General features: G+C 40.9%; 1 non-coding gene across 3 annotated transcripts; it reads right to left on the bottom strand.

Annotated features, from left to right (window-relative positions):
- Positions 1-1,566: 1,566 nt before the first annotated feature.
- On the bottom strand, positions 1,567-22,998 carry si:ch211-106e7.2 (uncharacterized). 3 transcript variants are annotated; one of them, XR_014382333.1, is made up of 4 exons: positions 22,656-22,998; positions 10,748-15,522; positions 4,442-4,516; positions 1,567-2,641 (listed from the first exon to the last, which is right to left on the bottom strand). It is a non-coding gene; the product is annotated as an uncharacterized si:ch211-106e7.2 (transcript). The 3 variants fall into 3 exon arrangements; XR_014382334.1 differs by lacking the exon at positions 22,656-22,998 and adding an exon at positions 22,058-22,436; XR_014382332.1 differs by lacking the exon at positions 22,656-22,998 and adding an exon at positions 22,051-22,434.
- Between the last annotated feature and the right edge of the window lie 608 nt (positions 22,999-23,606).

The raw sequence follows: 23,606 nt of genomic DNA, 5'->3' as shown, positions 1-23,606 counted from the left end.
TACGTTTTTCCAAAATTACAAACAGTCATGGTAAAGCCTACCCCTATAAAAATAAATGGGCTAAACAAAAGCAATGCCAAATAGTAATAAAATAAATAAATATTTGATATGCAAAATGTGTTCTACAGTATTATCAGGTCTGTATTCTTGCATGCATTGAGTCTCTCTGCCATACAAACAGTGTAGCAGGGCTGTAACAGTGTGGGTTGTGTAAATCCATTTGTTTCCCATCCAGTCTGATCTGTAGTGAATTGATGAAGAGTGATCTGTAGCTGAGATGCAAACTGAATAATTGCATTGAGAATATGCCATCTGGGAGTATTCGATTAGAGCTGTGTGTTTCTGCTGTTTCTGTCTGCTGTCTAGTACATAGATATACTGTATCCTGTTGCTTGGTCTGTGGCAGGAAGCAGCTGTGCTACTTATTTCTCTCATTAAAATGCAAATCAATTTATAACATTTTTGACATGTTTTTCTGGATTTTTGTTGTTGTTATTCTGTCTCTCACTGTTCAAATAAACCTACCATTAAAATTTTAGACTGATCATTTCTTTGTCAGTGGGCAAACGTACAAAATCAGCAGGGGATCAAATACCTTTTCCCCCTCACTGTATGTACTGGTCAATTTAATGTTTACATACTTGTCGAAACTACCACTAAGGACTCCAAGTCTAAGTTAAATGAACAGATATTTATTGATATTGTTGTGGAATATTGACTCAGAAATATTACACCTTTACTGGAACTTGTGAATTCAAATTAGACTTTATTACAAAATAGCAAAGTCGTGCTATTCCATGGAACAACAGTCTTTCTCAGCACAGAGCTTTGCCTTTATAGCATTACATCCTTACATAACGCATATGGGTACACCCCACATGCAAATGGAATAACTCCCCTTGTCCTTTCGCCATCCTTCTCTTTTAGTGCCTGGTCTTGCTTGTTCACGCCCATTAACGCCCACATCTGCTTAGAGTTCAATTATAATGGTGGCAGGACCGTTTATGTAATACAAAAATGATACATTTATTGTATACATGTTTCATGTATTGGTCATTTTGTTACCATCCTGTCTCCATTTGTATGTCCAGATGTAACAAATGTAGTCATGGGCATTTGCTAATGTAGTCATGTACCTAAACACTGAATTTTTACTTGGATTAAATGTCAGGAATTGTGAAAAAAATGGGTACAAACCCCTAATGGTTGAGACATTGCGTTGTCACCTGAGCGTTGTGGACATTCTGCAACGACCTCCACATTCTGAGTGTCTGAACAAAGGTGGAGGTGTAATATAAAAGTGGTTTGAAAGAGGCCATCAAAAAAACATCCTAAGAATTCAAAGGGTCTCATGTGAGAACAACTTTTGTTTGCAATCCAGAACAACTCTGGGAGCCTAAGCAATTGACACCCAACAGTGTCACAGACTAGTGCTAATTGCTCTGGATTAGCATTCACACCTAACCAATAGACTCATCTGGCTCTGGCAATAGAATGTACCCAGCCTGCAAGTACCCTCTAAAGTCAACAAGAAAATCCAAGTGAAGGATGCTCTAGAGATAAATATCAATGTAAGTATGTAAAATATTTATTTAGAAACAAATAAAATAAACCAACATATTAAAGAAATAACACTAGGTAAAAAAAATAAAGTTTAAAAAAAATATACGTTAATGCACCAGGTTACTAATGACACACGTTTCCTGTCAGTGTTGATTGTTTTTGTCTGTCACACGTTCAGTTTTTGTCTGTCACAAATTTGAATCTATAACTACGAATAACTATAAAAGTTTAATACTAAAATACAGAACCAGAATACAAAGGTCTAACTACTGCAGTGCAGCATTGTTTAAGCTGTCACAGCATCTTGAACCATACGGTACTGTTCATCCTGTGGCAACAAAAGGAAACATTTTAAACTCCAGCAAAATAACTATTGAGAAGGTAACTATTGATAAGGTATGAGAGTGTAGAAGGTAAGAGTCAAGAAGTGAAATTATGTAGCCTACAAATTCAAACAAACTGCAGTACACTTTGCATAGTGCGAATTCTGTAATCCATGCAAACAATAAACATGAGGTTTGCATAAAATATTGTTAACCCCAAACTTTTTTTTTTAAAGTCTGAAATGACAGTGAAAAGAAAATAGCCATCCAATGGGCCACAACACTTTGGTTAATGTTTTTTAATGACAAAGTCTCGCAATGTTGACCGTCAGGCCTGAGGTAGAGGAGGATACTGTCAGATATATTGGCTCAGTCATTTAAGAATGTAAACAATAACTACAATAAAGAAAAATAAAAAACATTATGAACTGCCCAACCTTACCACAATGAGGTCAATTTCTGCATTCCAAAATAACAAAATTATGTTATGAAAAAGGTTGTCATAAACAAACAAAAAAACGAAATTGTACACAGACTATATTTCCATGGGAAACAAGTTACAAGAATCAGATTGTCAACAGTCCTCACTCCACTCCTCCATTCCATAACTGGAGGCAATACAAACTAGTCTTGGGATAGCCGCTTGAATTTCCTCTGAAACTCCTGGAAGGCAGTGGAGGAAGACTTGGGGACTTTAGTGGTCGAAGAGGTGAGAGGACAATATCTCTTCTGAGGGCAAGCAGACCATAAACCTACTGGGAGAGTAATAGTTCATTTGTTACAATAAATAAAACAACAACAAAAAACACCTCACATTTGACAGAAAGGAATAAAGAGAGATCTGAAACTGCATAGCTACACTACCGTTCAAAAGTTGGGGGTCACTTAGAAATGTCCTTGTTTTTGAAAGAAACACATTTTTTGTCTATTAAAATAACATCAAATTGATCAGAAATATAGTGTAGACATTGTTAATGTTGTAAATGACTATTGTAGCTGGAAACGGCTGATTTGTAATGGATTATCTACATAGGCGTACAGAGGCCCATTATCAGCAACCATCACTCCTGTGTTCCAATGGCACATTGTGTTAGCTAATCCAAGTTTATCATTTTAAAAGGCTAATTGATCATTAGAAAACCCTTTTGCAATTATGTTAGCACAGCTGAAAACTGTTGTGCTGATTAAAGATGCAATAAAACTGTCCTTCTTTAGACTAGTTGAGTATCTGGAGCATCAGCATTTGTGGGTTCGATTACAGGCTCAAAATGGCCAGAAACAAAGCATTTTCTTCTGAAACTCGTCAGTCCATTCTTGTTCTGAGAAATCAAGGCCATTCAATGTGAGAAATTGCCAAGAAACTGAAGATATCGTACAACGCTGTGTACTACTCCCTTCACCGAGAAGCCCAAACTGGCTCTAACCAGAATAGAAAGAGGAGTGGGTGGCCAGGTGCACAACTGAGCAAGAGGACAAGTACATTAGTGTCTAGTTTGAGAAAAAGACACCTCACAAGTCATCAACTGGCAGCTTCATTAAATAATACCCACAAAACACCTGACTCAACGTCAACAGTGAAGAGGCGAGTCCTGGACGCTGGTCTTCAAGGCAGAGTTCCTTTGTCCAGTGTCTGTGTTCTTTTGCCCATCTTAATCTTTATTTTTATTGGCCAGTCTGAGATATGTTTTTTTATTTGCAACTCTGCCTAGAAGGTCAGCATCCCGGGATTGCTTCTTCACTGTTGACGTTGAGACTGGTGTTTTGCGGGTACTATTTAATGAAGCTGCCAGTTGAGGACTTGTGAGGCGTCTTTCTCAAACTAGAAACTCTAATGTACTTGTCCTCATGCTCAGTTGTGCAACGGGGCCACCCACTCCTCTTTCTATTGTGGTTAGAGCTCGTTTGTGCTGTTCTGTGAAGGGAGTACTACACAGCGTTGTTCCAGATCTTCAGTTTCTTCGCTATTTCTCGCATAGAATAGCCTTCATTTCTTAGAACAAGAATAGACTGACGAGTTTCGGAAGGAAGTGTTTTGTTTCTGGCCATTTTGAGCCTGTAATCGAACCCACAAATGCTGATGCTCCAAATACTCAACTAATCTAAAAGGCGGCCAGCTTTATTGCTTCTTTAAATGAGCACAACAGTTTTCAGCTGTGCTAACATAATTGCAAATGGGTTTTCTAATGATCAATTAGCCTATTAAACTGATATACTTGGATTAGCTAACAAAACGTGCCATTGGAACACAGGAGTGATGGTTGCTGATAATGGGCCTCTGTACACATTGTATGTAGATATTTCATTACAAATCAGCCGTTTCTATCTACAATAGTCATTTACAACATTAACAATGTATACACTATTTCTGATCAATTTTATGTTATTTTAAATTGACCATTTTTTTTTGCTTTTCTTTAAAAAACAAGGACATTTCTAAATAACCCCATACTTTTGATCGGTAGTGTACAAAAACCACTTTCCTTACAAAAGACATGCAATGTAGGAAGCCATAATACATACATTTTCAACAAGTGGTTGATAGAGCATGCTATTACCTTGGGATTTCCGGACTATTGTTTTAGGACTCTCAGTCGTCGTAGCAACAGCAACAGCACCAGCACCAGCCATTTCTTATGGGAAAAAGTGTTTCAATGTGAAAAGGGTAGGTATAAATGTCTAATTACAGGTCATCATAATTGGAGTAACCATAATTGGAGTAAGACTAGGGCTGGGCGATATGGCCAAAATCTCATATCACAATATTGTTCAAATTTTATGTTTTTGAATAATACAAGTTCAAAATATTCAGGACCCTAGGGTGGCAAGACATAAATTAAGTGATTTCAATGTGGCATTCTACATTCTGATTGAACAGTATAAAACAACTTCAACCAAAAATAATGTTCTGCATTTTCATACATTTCTGCATTTCCTGCACTTTTTGTATCATTTTCACCCTGTCCCGTAGGGCTGCATGATAGATATTAGAGGTCGACCAATTAATTAGGGCCGATTTCAAGTTCTCATAACCATCGGAAATCGGTATTTTTGGATGCCGATTTTGCCAATTATTTTTTTTTTTAGACCTTTATTTAACTAGGCAAGTCAGTTAAGAACACATTCTCATTTTCAATGACGGCCTAGGAACGGTAGGTTAACTGCCTTGTTCAGGGACAGAACGACAGATTTTTACCATGTCAGCTCAGGGATTCAATCTTGCAACCTTACGGTTAACTAGTCCAACGCTCTAACCACCTGCTTTACATTGCACTCCACGAGGAGCCTGCCTGTTACGCGAATGCAGTAAGAAGTCAAGGTAAGTTGCTAGCTAGCATTAAACTTATCTTATAAAAAACAATCAGTCAATCATAATCATTAGTTAACTACACATGGTTGACGATATTACTAGTTTATCTAGCCTGTCCTGCGTTGCATATAATCGCTTAGGTACACGTTGCTCCAACCATAAACATCAATGCCTTTCTTAAAATCGTTGCGAACTGTGAAGACTATTTCTTCCTAAAAAAGACAGCCGACTTCGCCAAACGGGGATGATTTAACAAAAGCGCATTTGCGAAAAAAGCACAATCGTTGCACGACTGTACCTAACCATAAACATCAATGCCTTTCTTAAAATCAATACACAGAAGTATATATTTTTAAACCTGCATATTTAGCTAAATGAAATCCAGGTTAGCAGACAATATTACCCAGGTGAAATTGTGTCATTTTGCATTCATTGCACGCAGTCAGGGTATATGCAACACTTTGGGTAATTTGTCAGAATTTTACATAATTATGACATAACACTGAAGGTTGTGCAATGTAACAGGAATAACGTTTTGTTTGAGATGATAGTTTCCGGATTCGACCATATTAATGACCTAAGGCTCGTGTGTCTGTGTGTTATTATGTAATAATTAAGTCTATGATTTGATAGAGCAGTCTGACTGAGCGATGGTAGGCAGCAGCAGGCTCGTAAGCATTCATTCAAAATAGCACTTTCGTGCGTTTTGCCAGCAGCCCTTCGCAATGCATTACGCTGTTTATGACTTCAAGCCTGTCAACTCCCAAGATTAGGCTGGTGTAACCGATGTGAAATGGCTAGCTAGTTAGCCAGGTGCGCGCTAATAGCATTTCAAACGTCACTCGCTCTGAGACTTGGAGTAGTTTTTCCCCCTCTACATGGGTAACGCTGCTTCGAGGGTGGCTGTTGTCGATGTCTTCCTGGTTCGAGCCTAGGTAGGAGCGAGGAGAGGGACGGAAGCTATACTGTTACACTGGCAATACTAAGTGCCTATAAGAACAACCAATAGTCAAAGGTATCTGAAATACAAATCGTATAGAGAGAAATAGTCCTATAATTCCTATAATAACTATAACCTAAAACATCTTACCTGGGAATATTGAAGACTAATGTTAACCTGTTAGGGCTAGGGGGCAGCATTGACACGGCTGGATAAAAAACATACCCGATTTAATCTGGTTACCACTCCTACTCAGTAACTAGAATATGCATATACTTATTACATATGGATAGAAAACACCCTAAATTTTCTAAAACTGTTTGAATGGTGTCTGTGAGTATAACAGAACTCAAATGGCAGGTCAAAACCTGAGAGATTCCTTTACAGGAAGTGGCCTGTCTGACCATTTGTTGAACTTCTTTTCCATCTCTATCATTTACTAAGGATCTCTGCTCTAACGTGACACTTCCCACGTCTTCCATAGGCTCTCAGAGCCCGGGAAAAAACAGAATGTCGTCATTCCAGCCCCAGGCTGAAACACATTATCGCCTTTCTCAAGTGGCCCATCAAGAGACACTAGCTTATGCGCGTGACCCCGACCGCCCCCGCCTTTGGGATTTTTTCCTCTGTTTGCCGAAAAGGAGATTCCCTGTCGGAGTATTATCGCTTTTCTACGAGAAAAATGACGTAAAAATTGATTTTAAACAGCGGTTGACATGCTTCGACGTACGGTAATGGAATACTTTGAATTTTATTGTCAGGAATTGCGCCAAGCGCGCGACACTTCTTTACTATTTCGGATAGTGTCTGGAACGCACGAACAAAACGCCGCTATTCGGATATAACGATGGATTATTTTGGACCAAACCAACATTTGTTATTGAAGTAGCTGTCCTGGGTGTGTATTCTGACGAAGACAACAAAAGGTAATGACATTTTTATAATAGTAAATATGATTATGGTGAGTGCTAAACTTGCCGGGTGTCTAAATAGCGAGCCCGTGATGCCTGGGCTATGTACTTAGAATATTGCAAAATGTGCTTTCACCAAAAAGCTATTTTAAAATCGGACATATCGAGTGCATAGAGGAGGTCTGTATCTATAATTCTTAAAATAATTGTTATGCTTTTTGTGAACGTTTATCGTGAGTAATTTAGTAAAATGTTAGCGAATTCCCCGGAAGTTTGCGGGGGGTATGCTAGTTCTGAACGTCACATGCTAATGTAAAAAGCTGGTTTTTGATATAAATATGAACTTGATTGAACAAAACATGCATGTATTGTATAACATAATGTCCTAGGGTTGTCATCTGATGAAGATCATCAAAGGTGAGTGCTGCATTTAGCTGTCTTCTGGGTTTTGGTGACATTATATGCTGGCTTGAAAAATGGGTGTCTGATTATTTCTGGCTTGGTACTCTGCTGACATAATCTAATGTTTTGCTTTCGTTGTAAAGCCTTTTTGAAATCGGACAGTGTGGTTAGATTAACGAGAGTCTTATCTTTAAATGGCTGTAAAATAGTCATATGTTTGAGAAATTGAAGTAATAGGATTTTTAAGGTTTTGAAAATCGCGCCACAGGCTGGCAGTGGCTGTTACGTAGGTGGGACGAATTCGTCCCGCCTAGCCTAGAGAGGTTAAAAGGAACCACCAGCTTTCATATGTTCTCATGTTCTGAGCAAGGAACTTAAACGTTAGCTTTTTTACATGGCACATATTGCACTTTTACTTTCTTCTCCAACACTTTGTTTTTACATTATTTAAATCAAATTGAACATGTTTCCTTATTTATTTGAGGCGAAATTGATCTTATTGATCTATTATATTAACCTGTTAGGGCTAGGGGGCAGTATTGACACGGCCGGATAAAAAACGTACCCGATTTAATCTGGTTACTACTCCTGCCCAGTAACTAGAATATGCATATAATTATTGGCTTTGGATAGAAAACACTCCAAAGTTTCTAAAACTGTTTGAATGGTGTCTGTGAGTATAACAGAACTCAAATGGCAGGTCAAAACCTGAGAAAATTCTGTACAGGAAGTACCCTGTCTGACCATTTCTTGGCCTTCTTTGTCATCTCTATCCAAAACAAAGGATCTCTGCTGTTACGTGACACTTCCTACGGCTCCAATGGGCTCTCAGAAGGCGGCAAAAATCTGAATCGTGGCTTTGCAGGCTCTGGCTGAAAAAAAGTAGCGCGTTTGGATAGTGGCTGGTTACAGTACTGTGAGACTCAGGCGCGTGCCCGCGTCGACCGAATGCTTTGTTTTCTTTCCTCTGTTTACCTAAACGCAGATTCCCGGTCGGAATATTATCGCTTTTTTTCGAGAAAAATTGCATAAAAATGGATTTTAAACAGCGGTTGACATGCTTCGAAGTACGGTAATGGAATATTTAGAATTTTTTTGTCACGAATTGCGCCATGCTCGTGACCCTTATTTACACTTCGGATAGTGTCTTGGAACGCACGAACAAAACGCCGCTATTTGGATATGACGATGGATTATTTTGGACCAAACCAACATTTGTTATTGAAGTAGCAGTCCTGGGAGTGCATTCTGACGAAGACAACAAAGGTAATCAAACTTTTGTAATAGTAAATCGGAGTTTGGTCAGGGCTAAACTTGGTCGGTGTCTAAATGGCTAGCCGTGATGGCTGGGCTATCTACTGAGAATATTGCAAAATGTGCGTTCACCGAAAAGCTATTTTAAAATCGGACACCTCGATTGCACAAAGGAGTTCTGTATCTATAATTCTTAAAATAATTATGTTTTTTTGTGAACGTTTATCGTGAGTAATTTAGTAAATTCACCGGCAGTGTTCGGTGGGAATGCTAGTCACATGGCTAGTAAATTCACCGGAGGTTTGTGGGGGGTATGCTAGTTCTGAACGTCACATGCTAATGTAAAAAGCTGGTTTTTGATATAAATATGAACTTGATTGAACAAAACATGCATGTATTGTATAACATAATGTCCTAGGTGTGTCATCTGATGAAGATCAAAGGTTAGTGCTGCATTTAGCTGTCTTCTGGGTTTTTGTGACATTATATGCTAGCTTGAAAAATGGGTGTCTGATTATTTCTGGCTGGGTACTCTGCTGACATAATCTAATGTTTTGCTTTTGTTGTAAAGCCTTTTTGAAATCGGACAGTGTGGTTAGATTAACGAGAGTCTTGTCTTTAAAATGCTGTAAAATAGTCATATGTTTGAGAAATTGAAGTAATAGCATTTCTAAGGTATTTGAAAATCGCGCCACTGGATTACACTGGCTGTTGCGTAGGTGGGACGAATTCGTCCCGCCTAGCCCAGAGAGGTTAAGTTAAAATAAGTGTTCATTCAGTATTGTTGTAATTGTCATTATTACAAAAAAAACTAAAAAACGGCCGATTAATCGGTATCGGCTTTTTTTGGCCCACCAATAATCGGTATCGTCGTTGAAAAATCATAAAATCGGTCGACCTCTAATATATATGGGAGAAAACAAATCTAGGCCTACAGTAGTTTATTGGCGAAGTATTGAAATCATGGAAGTATAATGATTATTGTAATTCAATAGTTGGAATATAGAGGGCATCACTTTGAATACATTGTTATTTGACATAAATTAATAAGCGAGGGAGGAATTATTTTTACAGGATAGATAAGAACGTGTTGGTCAGTGTTTCCTAGAGGACCCTATACAATGTTACATTATGTGTGTATTCTCTTACATCATGTAGCTAGCTAGAAATCATGCTTCGCCTAAAGATGGGTTAGCTGATGTCACGAAAACGATCCGCACGCTTCAAATGGGACAGAAGTTTGAGTTGTTGTGATTCTGGATAGCCAGATAGCTACCAACAATACAAGAAACTGTCATGTGGGGAATCGTAAGGGACTTGTTTCAGTTAGTATAATATTTTTCTTGATAGAAATGTCTTGAGGTGTTTTGACCGATTTCATGTCAATGCTAATATGGAGAAAATTCACTAGCTAGCTAACCAACAACTGTAACAATGTATTTGAGAGACAAGTGCTCATTGAGCAAATGTATTTGTTTTCAATAAACATTGAAGAAATATAGTTTACATGTCAACAACTAAACAAATGTTTTACTTCACAGTTGCGCATGCATCGGTTGTGTTGCTAAACAACCAGCCCGTCTATTCCTCTCTGATTTAGAAACATACTGATCTAGGCCTGCATCAGCAATGGTATCAATCAGGCTGCATTATTGGCTAGCTACGTTTGCGCTGATTGATTACGTTTGGATAACTAGTTAGCGATTAGCATTAGTGGCGAACATGATTTATTTTAGCCCCCACTTGCTAAGAAAAGGCAAACTAGATGTTTGCAGACTAAGATACACAAACTAATAGTGTAATTACAGAATGCTTAGAAAGCAGCATCGAGGAGAGGGACAACTTGCAAGCAAACGGAGTAAACAAAAGAATTTCACACGCCAGAGTTGCATATCACATTTAACAAACCAAAGACTGAAATACAGTTTTAGAAGGTAAAGTTAAAACGCAAACTGGTCCTTGCATCAATACGGAACCCAGTAAAATATGCTATACCGCCCAGCCCTAAGTAAGACAGAGCAAGGATATCTGTTTTGGTACTACTTACCCTTCATTGAACCAGTCTGTGTCCGAGTGTCCATGGGTTCTTGTCCATCTTTGAAGTTGAACGACTCTGGCAGCACACTGAACCTCAGAACACTGTTCTCCTCAAGAGGCAAAAGAGCAGGGCTCCTGATCTTATTTGTACTTTTTTCCACTGTATCAGGTTTGCTGGATGGCACCGCCTTGATCCTAGATTTCTTCAGTCTGAGTTTCAGGCCATTTAAGATTCTCTCTCTTTCAATGTGCCGCAAAGTCCGCTTGGCCCTTATGGTTCTTTCTGGTGTGGCTCGTCTTTCAGAGGATAATGCATTACCATCTGTCCTGGTCGAGGTAACAGTCTTTTTGGCAAATTCAGCACAAACAATCTTCGGAGCAAACCCTCTTCTGCTTCGTAGTCTTGATGCTCTGCCCCTGGACTTTGTCGGCACAAAACTGTTCTCCCACTCGTTGAAGAGCCGTTGTCTGACTGGGCTTTCCACTGGCGGGCTGGTCTCGGAGGGCTCTATCTTCCAGGACTTGACATTCACACTGAGGGTTAGAGGAGGTGCTGGAGCTTTGTCTGCAAAAGGTCTAGGTCGAGAAGAATTATGGTCCTTGCGTTGGCCAGTTACTACAGTCCCATTTGTCCTCTGGGGCGAGGAACCAAACAAGGCCAGACTTACTGTGGTGACCCTTGAAATCTTAGTCCTAATTCCAGGTTCTGCTGGCTTCTGGAGATTGCGACCGTTTGAAGGCCGCTCTACTTCCAAAGAGTTAGAAGTACTTGTATTGGGTGGCTCGAAATCGTCATCTGTGTCAGTCAAGTTGACCTCAGGAACAAGTTGAATGAAGGGACCCAAACCTTCCCTTATTTTCCTTCGCTTTCTTGGGACAGACAATTTTGAATGAGGACCTTCAACACATCTCTTGTGTCCAACCCCTTTATGTTTAACCTTGTAGGTACGATTTATTTTAGGAGATAGATGCTTGTGACATCTTTGTGCCAAGGAGAGTGATGTTAGAAAACTGATTTTCTCTGCTGGTTGGCGTAGCAGATTAGAAGTAGGAATGTGAACTGTAGGAATGACTTCACTACCCCCAAGGTTTCTTTCTTCCAAAGTGACACTAAGTGCTTGTACACGTTCCATTTGTTTCTGGAGTGGACCTGGTAGTTTCTGCTTTGGCTGTACATTGTCGCACACTAGCTTGGACATTGGGGTGGATACCTTGAGAAAGTCTTCATAGCTCGAGAAGACATCTTCAATTTCAACTTCAACAATGTTTGGGCACTTGATGGGCAGGCACAGTGAGTGGGGTTTTGACAATGGCAAGCTCTTCGCCCCATTAGTGTATGGGCGATCAGTCTCAGATTCACTATCAGACAAGACAATAGTTTGGCATTCAATGCCTGTAGATTTCCATGATTGGGGATTCCCATTCCCTTCCCTCTTTCCTTCTGCTGTGCCATTGGATTTACATAAATGCAGGCTTTCCCTTTGTTCTGCATTTGTTGTGCTCGGTTCAACAGCCAAAGTTCCCTCGACAAACATCTTTGCATTCACAGTGGCCTTTGTCAAACCCAATTCAGTATTGTACTGGCATTTGCAGGACAAAGAATTGGTGGACCCACTGAACACTGCCTTCCAACGTGAGAGACAACAGTAATCTTCCGATTGGACATCCACTTCGTATTTTACAGTTGTCAACTTTACATCTACTCCCTCAGATGATTTATCCTCCACGGAGTAATCTTTCAACTCATTCAGCTCCACATCCACTGGCAATTTCAACTGGTCTTCTCCCACTTTGTCTTGCAGTAGCTGGCCATTGAAAAACCGCATAGCCTCTTCTGGTGGCAGCACGTTGATCTCCAGGGAGGAAAATGGGTCACAAAAAATGATGCTTTCACTTTCTTTAACTGGTGAGAGGGTCTGTGTAGAGCTGTGTGCCAAACTTGACCCTTGGATTTCTTTAGGATCAGATTCAGAGGGTGCTGGTCTCTCTGTCTGAATCACCTCAGTCTGCATGTCACAGACAGAGTCTGCAGAATCTTCATTTCCGGTAAAATTCCGTTTTGGTTGTTCAACTCCTCTTTGAAGAGTCTGTTGGTCATATCTTAGTGACCATGGGAATCCAAACTCCCTGTCTATGTCATCAAGCTGCTTATTGGTGTTCAACCATGAGGACTCTTGACCTGGGACCTCGGGGTAAACAGAATCATGTTTAAGAATGACACATTTCTCTTCAACTTGAGCCCAGTTTTTGCGCCTGACTTGTGAAAATATGACAGACTGTGATGACATATCTTTGCCACACACAGATCTAACCTCTCGCATTATATTCTGTAAAATACCAGATCTTGCAGCATCCATAAGCTTCTGCCCATCTCCATCCCAATAGAGGCTTAGTAGCTTGCTTTCAACCAGTGTCTCAGAGCATTTTGGATGTTGCACAGTGTCTACCAACTCCTTCAATTTACCAAGTCTCCATTTGACTACAGGAACTGAGGACAATTCAAAAATGTCCTCATCTGAAACTACTTCTTCATTTGTTTCCTCACTCAATTGGTTAACATGCACATGAGTGGTCATTTCTGTGCCCGCTAACTCTTTCCTCTGAGTGGCTTGACATTTCAAATTAGATAATGGTTGAGAATCCACTTTCTCTACATGTAAGCAGTTTGATAGTGACCATTCAGACTCAAAATATGAATATGTCTTGGCCAGTTCAACATCGGAAGTTTCTGAATCCTGAGTCAGTGTTTTTTCAGCACCTGCTTCTAATGTAGCTTCTGGTCTGACCTTGGGGACCTTTTGTCCAGATTCATTTGTCAAAGAAGCAGATACAGTAAGGGTTGTTTGGGTTTGTGATGGACTTTGGTCACAAGATTCTTCCCCAGGGTTGCTCACATTTTCACCACCAGTTGAGAATGACATACCTTGGGTAGTCAAGGGCATTCTATCAGCCACGTTGAGTGATGCGTTTGTCTGCATAGACTGCGACAGTGGTTGTACAACGGCGATGGCCTTCTGCACCGTAGGAACAGAGGGGGCATTACTTGCAGATGATCCTTGCCGTACCAGAGCACTTTCATTAGGTTTATCTCCTATCAAAATAACATTTTCTGCTCTAAATCCTTTTCCACTTTTGTCCTCTGTTACCGTTACGTAATAGCCCTGTCTTATGGGGTATGACGGAGGCACAGACTCACAGTTTTGCTGGCCTGAAAACGGCATACCATGGTTTAGCACAGATGAAGATGGTCCAGTGTTGGATATCAGAAAATGTTTTGGCTTGTTACGTAGGGTATGGGCTGAGCCTTGGTTTGGTATGTATTGCAGAGAATGTGCTCCTGACCCAACCACATGTCCCGTCTTGTTCAGCACGGGTCCATGGGAGTGCTGGCCTGGGTATGGTGGAGGAGCGGACTCACGGGTGTGCTTGACTGAAGACTGTATACTATTGTTTGACACAGATGACGATGGTCCAGTGTTGGATACCAGAAAATATGTGCCGTCTGCCTTGTAATGTAGGTTAGATACGCCTTCGAAATGGGGCCTAGGATATGGGGCATGGTGTGCATTATTTTCAATGGCCCCTGTCTGACTGTTCATATTTGCACAATTTGACGCAAGTCTGTTCTGTTGTGGTGGGTTGGTAAGGCCTGCAGGGCGATATCTTTGAAAATTATTAAGAAAAGGGTTATGCATTACATTGTATTGAGGATTCTGGCTAATGTTATGTATTGGCATTGACTGCCCCACTGTAGCATTTGATAGATTGACCTGGTTGTTGCTGTCCGTGAGAGGTTGGAAGGGATACATTTGACTGTGGTTTGATGGGTCAGTTTGGACAGGTGTGCCATGTTGAACCCTGTTCATCTCAGTCCTGTTGTTATTGTTTTGATTTAGAACCAAATACAACAATTGTTTATATGCTGTGGGAGACAGTGGAGATGTCTTTGATGGCACGCTACTTGTCTCCTGTGCACTTTGCAAAGAGTTTGGTGATTGTGGATACCCCTGATGAGGCGCTTGAACTGCCATCCTACTTGAATCCTTTCCACTTGCTACAGTCCATTGATGATTGACATGATTGGGACTCCTACCCATGCCAAGAGCAGCAGAGGTACCACTGGAGGCCCCCTCTTGTCTGCCAAGTACCAGCTGCTGACTGCCACTTGCTGGGCTTTGGAGATAAATACAATTTGTATTCAGTGATGCATTAATATCAGAGGGGCAGTGAATGGTTGCACTCTCACCATCCTGTACCAACCTCTGTGAATTGTTACTATTACCACCCAAAGACCCATGTCCCTGCTGAAAAGTGGGTTGAAATGCATCGTTAACCCTTCCGGGCAGGGTGTGATGGTATCCACTTTGTGATGTAACACCAGTTGATTGTGCAGCCGCATTGTTAGTCAAGAGTGATGTCAAAAGGGGACTAGTGGCCATTAGGGCCTGCTCTTTTGTGGGTGCCTGTTTATTCTGGGTCTGTCCACTCCAGTAACCTACACTGGTTACTTGGCTGCATTGTGGTAGACATTCACCACCTTGAGTATATGGGACCGCTGGTCCGACTTCCCTACCTAGTGTATACGCCACAGATGGTCTGACCGGCCCATATTGATGAGAATAGGTGCTTGGATTCCCACTCAGCTGACCACTGGTGACTTGGGGACTTGAGGATTGTCCAGTGACTGATCGATCCGGTCCACTTTGGGGCCAGGTAGAGGTCTGCATTCTCCTTGGCTTCTCAGTCTCGCCTTCTGCCCTGTGGTATGGCAGAACGTAACCATTTCTGAAATGAGAAACATGTTAAACCAGGATTAGCCCAACAAAACGCACAGTAACAAATGTAGCTTGAATCCAATGGTAAAAATCTAGGGTATGGCAATCTGGTGCCAGAAAGCCATCATATTCTTTGAAAGCATAGAAGTGATCGGTAGGCTAGCTGATATTCTTTCACCACTGATCTAAACTGAGGTGGGCCGCTCAACTGGAGATACCCAAGATGTGGGCACACTGCATCAGCGCTACATCCATGACTTAGGGTACGCAACAGATAAACTCATACACACATCGGAGGTTGAGGGGTCTGGAACGGTACATTGAGAATGTACAGATGGGAACTGAAGACAAAAATGATCAGATATAAGTGGACTCAAGGTAATGGAGGAGACTTGAGTCCAGTAGAAGTACAAGCGGTCACGTCAAGATAAAACGGCTACTAGAAATTGAACCTCTCTCGAATTCAAGGTTATACATTGACTTAATGATGCATTCATCACTACATTCTCATGACAATGTAATGTCTCTCATAAAACATGACTTTGTCACAGGGGATGGATTTATCAGAGCTTCATTTTCTTTATTTACGGTACATTTTCAATCTGTGCTGTATTGTTTCCTGTGATGGAAACCGTATGACTTGCGCCCATTTTTATTGTATAATTAGCTTATTAGTATGGGTTATGTTGATGGAGCTTGTGTGTGTTACTGTAGCGAAAAGGGTAAATACAGAAAGTGTCGGTTTCAGGTCAGTCAATTTTAGTTCTGTATATTAAGATTAAGGAAGTATGTAAAAGAACAACAGTCGGGTCTCAGTTCCTGTTAAGAAAAGCTAGTTTTTGTGAAACTAGGCCGAGAAGGTAGTGGAACTCAACATCCAACAATAGTTGAAGAGTAAGGAAACATCTGGGAGGGGGGCCAGAGCGATCTGCCCCTCCCAAAAGATAGAATTTGTAGATAATTGGCCCTCTTTCTGGGACTCAACCACAAACAGAACGAAGCCTGGCCTGTTGAGGAGTGACCGACTCCATCCTAACTGGAGGGGTCCTCTCATCTTATCTATGTATGTTCATAGATAAGATGAGAGGACCCCTCCAGTTAGGATGGAGTCTGTCACTCCTCAACAGGCCAGGCTTCGTCCTGTTTGTGGTTGAGTCCCAGAAAGAGAGGCCTGTCTAACTCCCCTAGCTCCACAATGAGATGGGGTGCAGGCCAGGGTGCAGGCTGTTAGCCAGCCTGCCAGCTTAGTGGAGCCTGCCACTAGCACAGTCAGTGTAGTCAGCTCAGCTATCCCCATTGAGACCGTGTCTGTGCCTCGATCTAGCTTGGGCAAAACCAAACACGGCGGTGTTCGCCTTAGCAATCTCACTGGAATAAAGACCTCCATTCCTGTCATTATTGAAAGAGATTGTGATATCTCACATCTCAAAATAGGGCTACTTAATGTTAGATCCCTCACTTCAAAGGCAGTTATAGTCAATGAACTAAATCACTGATCATAATCTTGATGTGATTGGCCTGACTGAAACATGGCTTAAGCCTGATGAATTTACTGTGTTAAATTAGGCCTCACCTCCTGGTTACACTAGTGACCATTTCCCCCCGCATACCGCAAAGGCGGAGGTGTTGCTAACATTTACGTAGAACATTTCAATTTACAAAAAGACGTTTTCATCTTTTGAGCTTCTAGTCATGAAATCTATGCAACCTACTCAATCACTTTTTATAGCTACTGTTTACAGGCCTCCTGGGCCATATACAGCGTTCCTCACCGAGTTACCCGAATTCCTATCGGACCTTGTAGTCATGGCAGATAATATTCACATTTTTGGTGACTTTAATATTCACATGGTAAAGTCCACAGACCCACTCCAAAAGGCTTTTGGAGACATCATCGACTCAGTGGGTTTTGTCCAACATGTCTCCGGACTTACTCACTGCCACAGTCATACTCTGGACCTAGTTTTGTCCCGTGGAATAAATGTTGTGGATCTTAATGTTTTTCCTCACAATCCTGGACTATCGGACCACCATTTAATTACGTTTGCAATCGCAACAAATAATCTGCTCAGACCCCAACCAAGAATCATCAAAAGCTGTGCTATAAATTCTCAGACAACCCAAAGATTCCTAGATACCCTTCCAGACTCCCTCCACCTACCCAAGGACGTCAGAGTACAAAAATCAGTTAACCACCTAACTGAGGAACTCAATTTAACCTTGCGTAATACTTAAGAGCCCTGTCTAACTCGATGCAGTTGGACCCCTAAAAACAAAAAACATTTGTCATAAGAAATTAGCTCCTTGGTATACAGAAAATACCCGAGCACTGAAACAAGCTTCCAGAAATTTGGAACGGAAATGGCGCTACACCAAACTGAAAGTCATCCGACTAGTTTGGAAAGACAGTACCGTGCAGTATCGAAGAGCCCTCACTGCTGCTCGATCATCCTATTTTTCCAACTTAATTGAGGAAAATAAGAACAATCCCAAATGTATTTTTGATACTGTCGCAAAGCTAACTAAAAAGCAGCATTCCCCAAGAGAGGTCCCGTGTGGCTCAGTTGGTAGAGCATGGTGTTTGCAACGCCAGGGTTGTGGGTTCCATTCCCACGGGGGACCAGTATGGGGGAAAACATTTATGAAATGTATGCATTCGCTACTTTAAGTCGCTCTGGATAAAAGCGTCTGCTAAATGACTAAAATGTAAAATCTAGGATGGCTTTCACTTCAGCAGTGACAAATTCATGAACTTCTTTGAGGAAAAGATCATGATCATTAGAAAGCAAATTACAGACTCCTCTTTAAATCTGCGTATTTCTCCAAAGCTCAGTCGTCCTGAGTCTGCACAACTCTGCCAGGACCTCGGATCAAGGGAGACACCCAAGTCTTTTAATACTATATCTCTTAACACATTGATGAAAATAGTAATGCCTCTAAACCTTCAAGCTGCATACTGGACCCCATTCCAACTAAACTACTGAAAGAGCTGTTTCCTGTGCTTGGCCCTCCTATGTTGAACATAATAAACGGCTCCCTATCCACCGGATGTGTACCAAACTCACTAGAAGTGGCAGTAATAAAGACTCTCTCTCTCTCTCTCTCTTGAAAAAGCCAAACCTTGACCCAGAAAATATTTTTTTTAAACTATTGGCCTATATGGAATCTCCCATTCTTTTCAAAAATGTTAGAAAAAGCTGTTGCGCAGCAACTCACTGCCTTCCTGAAGACAATGCATACGAAACGCTTTCTTCTGGTTTTAGACCCCATAGACTGCACTTGTGAAGGTGGTAAATTACATTTTAACCTGTTGGGGATAGGGGGCAGTATTTACACGGCCGGATAAAAAACGTACCCGATTTAATCTGGTTACTACTCCTGCCCAGTAACTAGAATATGCATATAATTATTGGCTTTGGATAGAAAACACCGTAAAGTTTCTAAAACTGTTTGAATGGTGTCTGTGAGTATAACAGAAATCATATGGCAGGCAAAAACCTGAGAAGATTCTCACCAGGAAGTGGCCTGTCTGACAAGGTGTTGTTGTTCTTGTCTCTGTTTATTGAAGACTCAGGATCTTAGCTGTAACGTGACACTTCCTACGGCTCCCATGGGCTCTCAGAGCCCGGGAAAAAGCTGAATGACATAATTCAAAGCCCTGGCTGAAACACACGAGCGCTTTTGCTAAGTGGTCTATCAGCGGACAAAGGGCTTCATGCTCGTGCACGAGACGACACCATGTTTTTATTCTATCGTCTCTGAACGGATTCAACGACTCCCGGTCGGATTTTAAACAGCGGTTGACATGCTTCGAAGTACGGTAATGGAATATTTAGAATTTTTTTGTCACGAAATGCGCCATGCGCATGACCCTTATTTACCATTCGGATAGTGTCTAGAACACACGAACAAAACGCCGCTGTTGGAACATAACTATGGATTATTTTGGACCAAACCAACATTTGTTATTGAAGTAGAAGTCCTGGGAGTGCATTCTGACGAAGACAGCAAAGGTAATAACATTTTTCTTATAGTAAATCTGATTTTGGTGAAGGCTAAACTTGGTGGGTGTCTAAATAGCTAGCCCTGTGATGCCGGGCTATCTACTGAGAATATTGTAAAATGTGCTTTCACCGAAAAGCTATTTTAAAATCGGACATATCGAGTGCATAGAGGAGTTCTGTATCTATAATTCTTAAAATAATTGTTATGCTTTTTGTGAACGTTTATCGTGAGTAATTTAGTAAATTCACCGGAGGTTTGCTAGTTCTGGTATGCTAGTTCTGAACGTCACATGCTAATGTAAAAAAGCTGTTTTTTGATATAAATATGAACTTGATTGAACAAAACATGCATGCATTGTATAACATAATGTCCTAGGGTTGTCATCTGATGAAGATCATCAAAGGTTAGTGCTGCATTTAGCTGTGGTTTTGTTTTTTGAGACATTATATGCTAGCTTGAAAAATGGGTGTCTGATTATTTCTGGCTGGGTACTCTGCTGACATAATCTAATGTTTTGCTTTCGTTGTAAAGCCTTTTTGAAATCGGACAGTGTGGTTAGATTAACGAGAGTCTTATCTTTAAAATGGTGTAAAATAGTCATATGTTTGAAAAATTGAAGGTTTTGCATTTCTAAGGTATTTGAATAACGCGCATCGGGATTACACTGGCTGTTGAGTAGGTGGGACGCTAGCCCATAGAGGTTAACAACAGCAACAGAAATAAATGATGCTCAACTGGGACCACTGGCTGATGTGATTTATTTGGACAAAACACAACGCAGAGAGTACGATTGACATCTGTTACACATTTATCAAATCACTCATTCAATAGCCAAGCATTCTCGAAAGCAAACAGATCGGTAGCCTTGACAGTATGGGTACGCTACAATATTGCTGTACAATATTAGATGTGCAACATCATAGCCCATTTAAAAAAGGTGCTACATGTTATATTTGTGGCCAGAAAAACTCTTGTCAAATTGACTGGAGCTGAGAGATTTGTATAAGTACCACATCCTAACAAATTGTGGCATGTAGTAGAAATATTGGTCCAATAATATTTCTCAGATACCGGAACTTGTGAATTCAAATAGACTTTATTACAACGTAACAAGGCGAAATTGGGATGTTCTTTAGACCTGAGGAAAGAGTGCCTACTACTGGCCCTCCAACACCACTTCCAGCAGCATCTGGTCTCCCATCTAAGGACCGACCAGAACCAACCCTGCTTAGCTTCAGAAGCAAGCCAGCAGTGGGATGCAGGGTGGTATGCTGCTGGCTTAACTTGTTTACACCCATCTTAACATGGATATCCCTCCTCTTAATGGCATAGATTCTGCTGGTGGTGTAACCATAGCAATGATACAAAAAAATGCCTAATGACCGTTCCCTTTGCCTAATGACCAAGACACACACACACACACACACATACATACATACATACATACATACGGTAAAGCCAATATTGATTCTGCTTACTACTTACTCTAAGATACATAACACATGTCATGGAAAATCCCCTATAGGCACAGCATGTAGCTGTGGCACAATCGGTTAGCGGGCGGCTCACCAATAAGAAGGCTGCAACATTAAAATGCATTATTTTGGTGGAAAATGTCTTTGAACACTATTATTCCTCTATTACTGTAGATATATTAAAGACATTTTCCGGAATTATAATGAAAAAAATATTACATGTAGCACCTTTACATTTCAGAGCATATATCGAACCAGGAGATGAAACCAATCATTCATAGATCAACAAAATATTTTAAAACAATGTATTTTGTAAAGAAATGTGGGCTGTAGCATTTACTTTTAAATTGTTCCCAATGACAATCAATCTTGCAGAATGCGCATACAGTGTCTGGCCCTCACTTGGCTGCAAGCGTTTTTTTGTTAGGAAAAACCACTAAAACGTTCTACACACACACACACACACACACACACACACCTCTGCTGAAATTTGCCATTGTGCTTTCTTTAAGGAACTTTCATGGCCCAGTTCCAACATCTCCAAATCATACAAGAAATTGGGGTGTTTTTCTTACCATAAAATGAGAACAAAGGCGTTTTCCCGGCAGGGTTCTAGCGCTCGTTCACAAAGCACAAATATAATATGGCACAGTTTAATCAATGAAAACATACTAGGCTGTTGTGTGTGACAGTTTTATAAATCCCCATAATACGTGGTGCACACAAATCCTAGAATCTCCATTTACGTCAGAATTTCGTAAAAAATGTAAGCACTGTTAATAAATGAGGCCCCAGGCTTCGTGAAGTTCAGCTAACGTTACGCCCTTACAAAAAATGATCGCAGTCAGAGTGCAATATAACTACAGTATGCTGCAAATACTAAGTCCAAAACAAGGTTTTTTTTCACTGTTGTAATTTTGCAGTCTAACTGCAGTTAGAGTGCAGTATAACTTTTGTTATACTGCAGTTTCATAAATATAATATGTTTTGTAAGTGCGCGACTACTTCATTCACCCAAGGTCTGTAGCCTACTTTAATGTACATTGTTAAACGCTTACCTTGTACCTATGTTTGTCCTCTGTAGATGCGTGCCTTTGTTTGCTGAAATCTATAATTTTTTCTCGAAGATGGCAACTCAGCGAAAATGCGCATGCTCAATAAACATTTGGAGACCTAGGCCTGTCGTCGGAGATTCAAGGTATGCGTTTCAGAACTAAATATTTTTGTTGAAGTATTGACCTTGAGCGAATCGATTTAGTCGGAGATTAATTCCACAAAGCCTGTTCTCTGCTCGACTCCGTTGATAAACTTCCTTCACGATGGAGTTGAGTTTAGTCAGCTACACCGGACCACCCTGTGTCACGTGTGTATCATGTGAAAGACAGCCACCGGTGGCTATCTAAAACTAGTCTAAGTTGTTATGCGCTTTGGAATTCGAAAATGTATTAATAAATCACAATATCATAGGCAGGATCATTGAGAAAATAAAGCCTACTTTCTTCCTTTTCAGTCGGTCAAATGAACACTGCCTTACAGAATTGCCTTGCTTTAGTCCGATTTTATTTGCCTACAGTTTGAGTTATCTGCTGTCCAGCATGGCTAGCTATGTACTTCATGTTAGTAAGAGATAGACCTAAAATTATATTTTAGAAAAGGTACTTACAGATTATTCTAAAGACACGTTGTCCGTTATTATAACCCGTAATCCTTAAATTGCTCCTTTGACTCCAGTTTCAGCAGCCACGCCAACTACGTTTGCAACAGTAACTTTTTTCTGAGGTGCGTTCAATTCGCTTGAACGTTTGCTACGTTGCGGACTCTTCCCCCCAAAACGTTCTTGTCGACTTTGAGGTACGTTTGTTCCCATTTGGTGGGTGTGACTCAAATCTTCCCTGTTTTTCAACTGGTCTTTCAGTACAGCTTTCAGTACAGCCAAATAGTTAGTGGTGGTGCGCGCTAATAGCATTTCAATCAGTGACATCACTCGCTCTGAGACTTGAAGTAGGGTTTCCCCTTGCGTTGCAAGGGCCTGTGGCTTTTGGGTAATGGGCGCGATGGGTAACGATGCATTGTGGGTGTCAGTTGTTGACGTGTGCAAGGGTCCCTGGTTCGAGCCCAGGTTGGGGCGAAGAGAGGGACGGAACCTACACTGTTACACTTGCAACACCGGGGTTGTGGGTTCAATTCCCACAGGGTACCAGCATGGAGAAAAAAAATACAATAATCTATGCACAAACAACTGCAAATCACTCTGGCTAAGAGTGTCTGCTAAATGACTGAAATGTAAAATGTTGTTCACAAAGCACCACGGTGGGCTGTTTAGCTCCCGCCCCTCTTTTCTTTGGATTGGTGGATACATCTAATTATTGTAATCTGGTTTTGACTATTCGATGAGGGTGTCGTGGAAAATTGTCTTAAGAATAACACTTCTTACAAGAACTTGTAAATTCAATATAGACTTTAATACAGAGTAGTAAAGCCGAGCCGGTCCGCGGAACAACTGCCTTCCTTAGGCCCCGGCTCTGCTTTTATGCACATACAATACATATGTCCACCCTTTATGTAAATGAAGTAAAAACCCCTATGCGTTCTGCCACCATTATCTTTCAACCCA

Source organism: Salmo salar, chromosome 23 (genome assembly GCF_965601325.2).
Source record: "Salmo salar chromosome 23, fSalSal1, whole genome shotgun sequence".
NCBI lineage: Eukaryota > Metazoa > Chordata > Actinopteri > Salmoniformes > Salmonidae > Salmo > Salmo salar.
The sequence above is the reverse complement of the archived record's forward strand: the minus strand, read 5'-3'. Positions and strand labels throughout refer to the sequence as shown.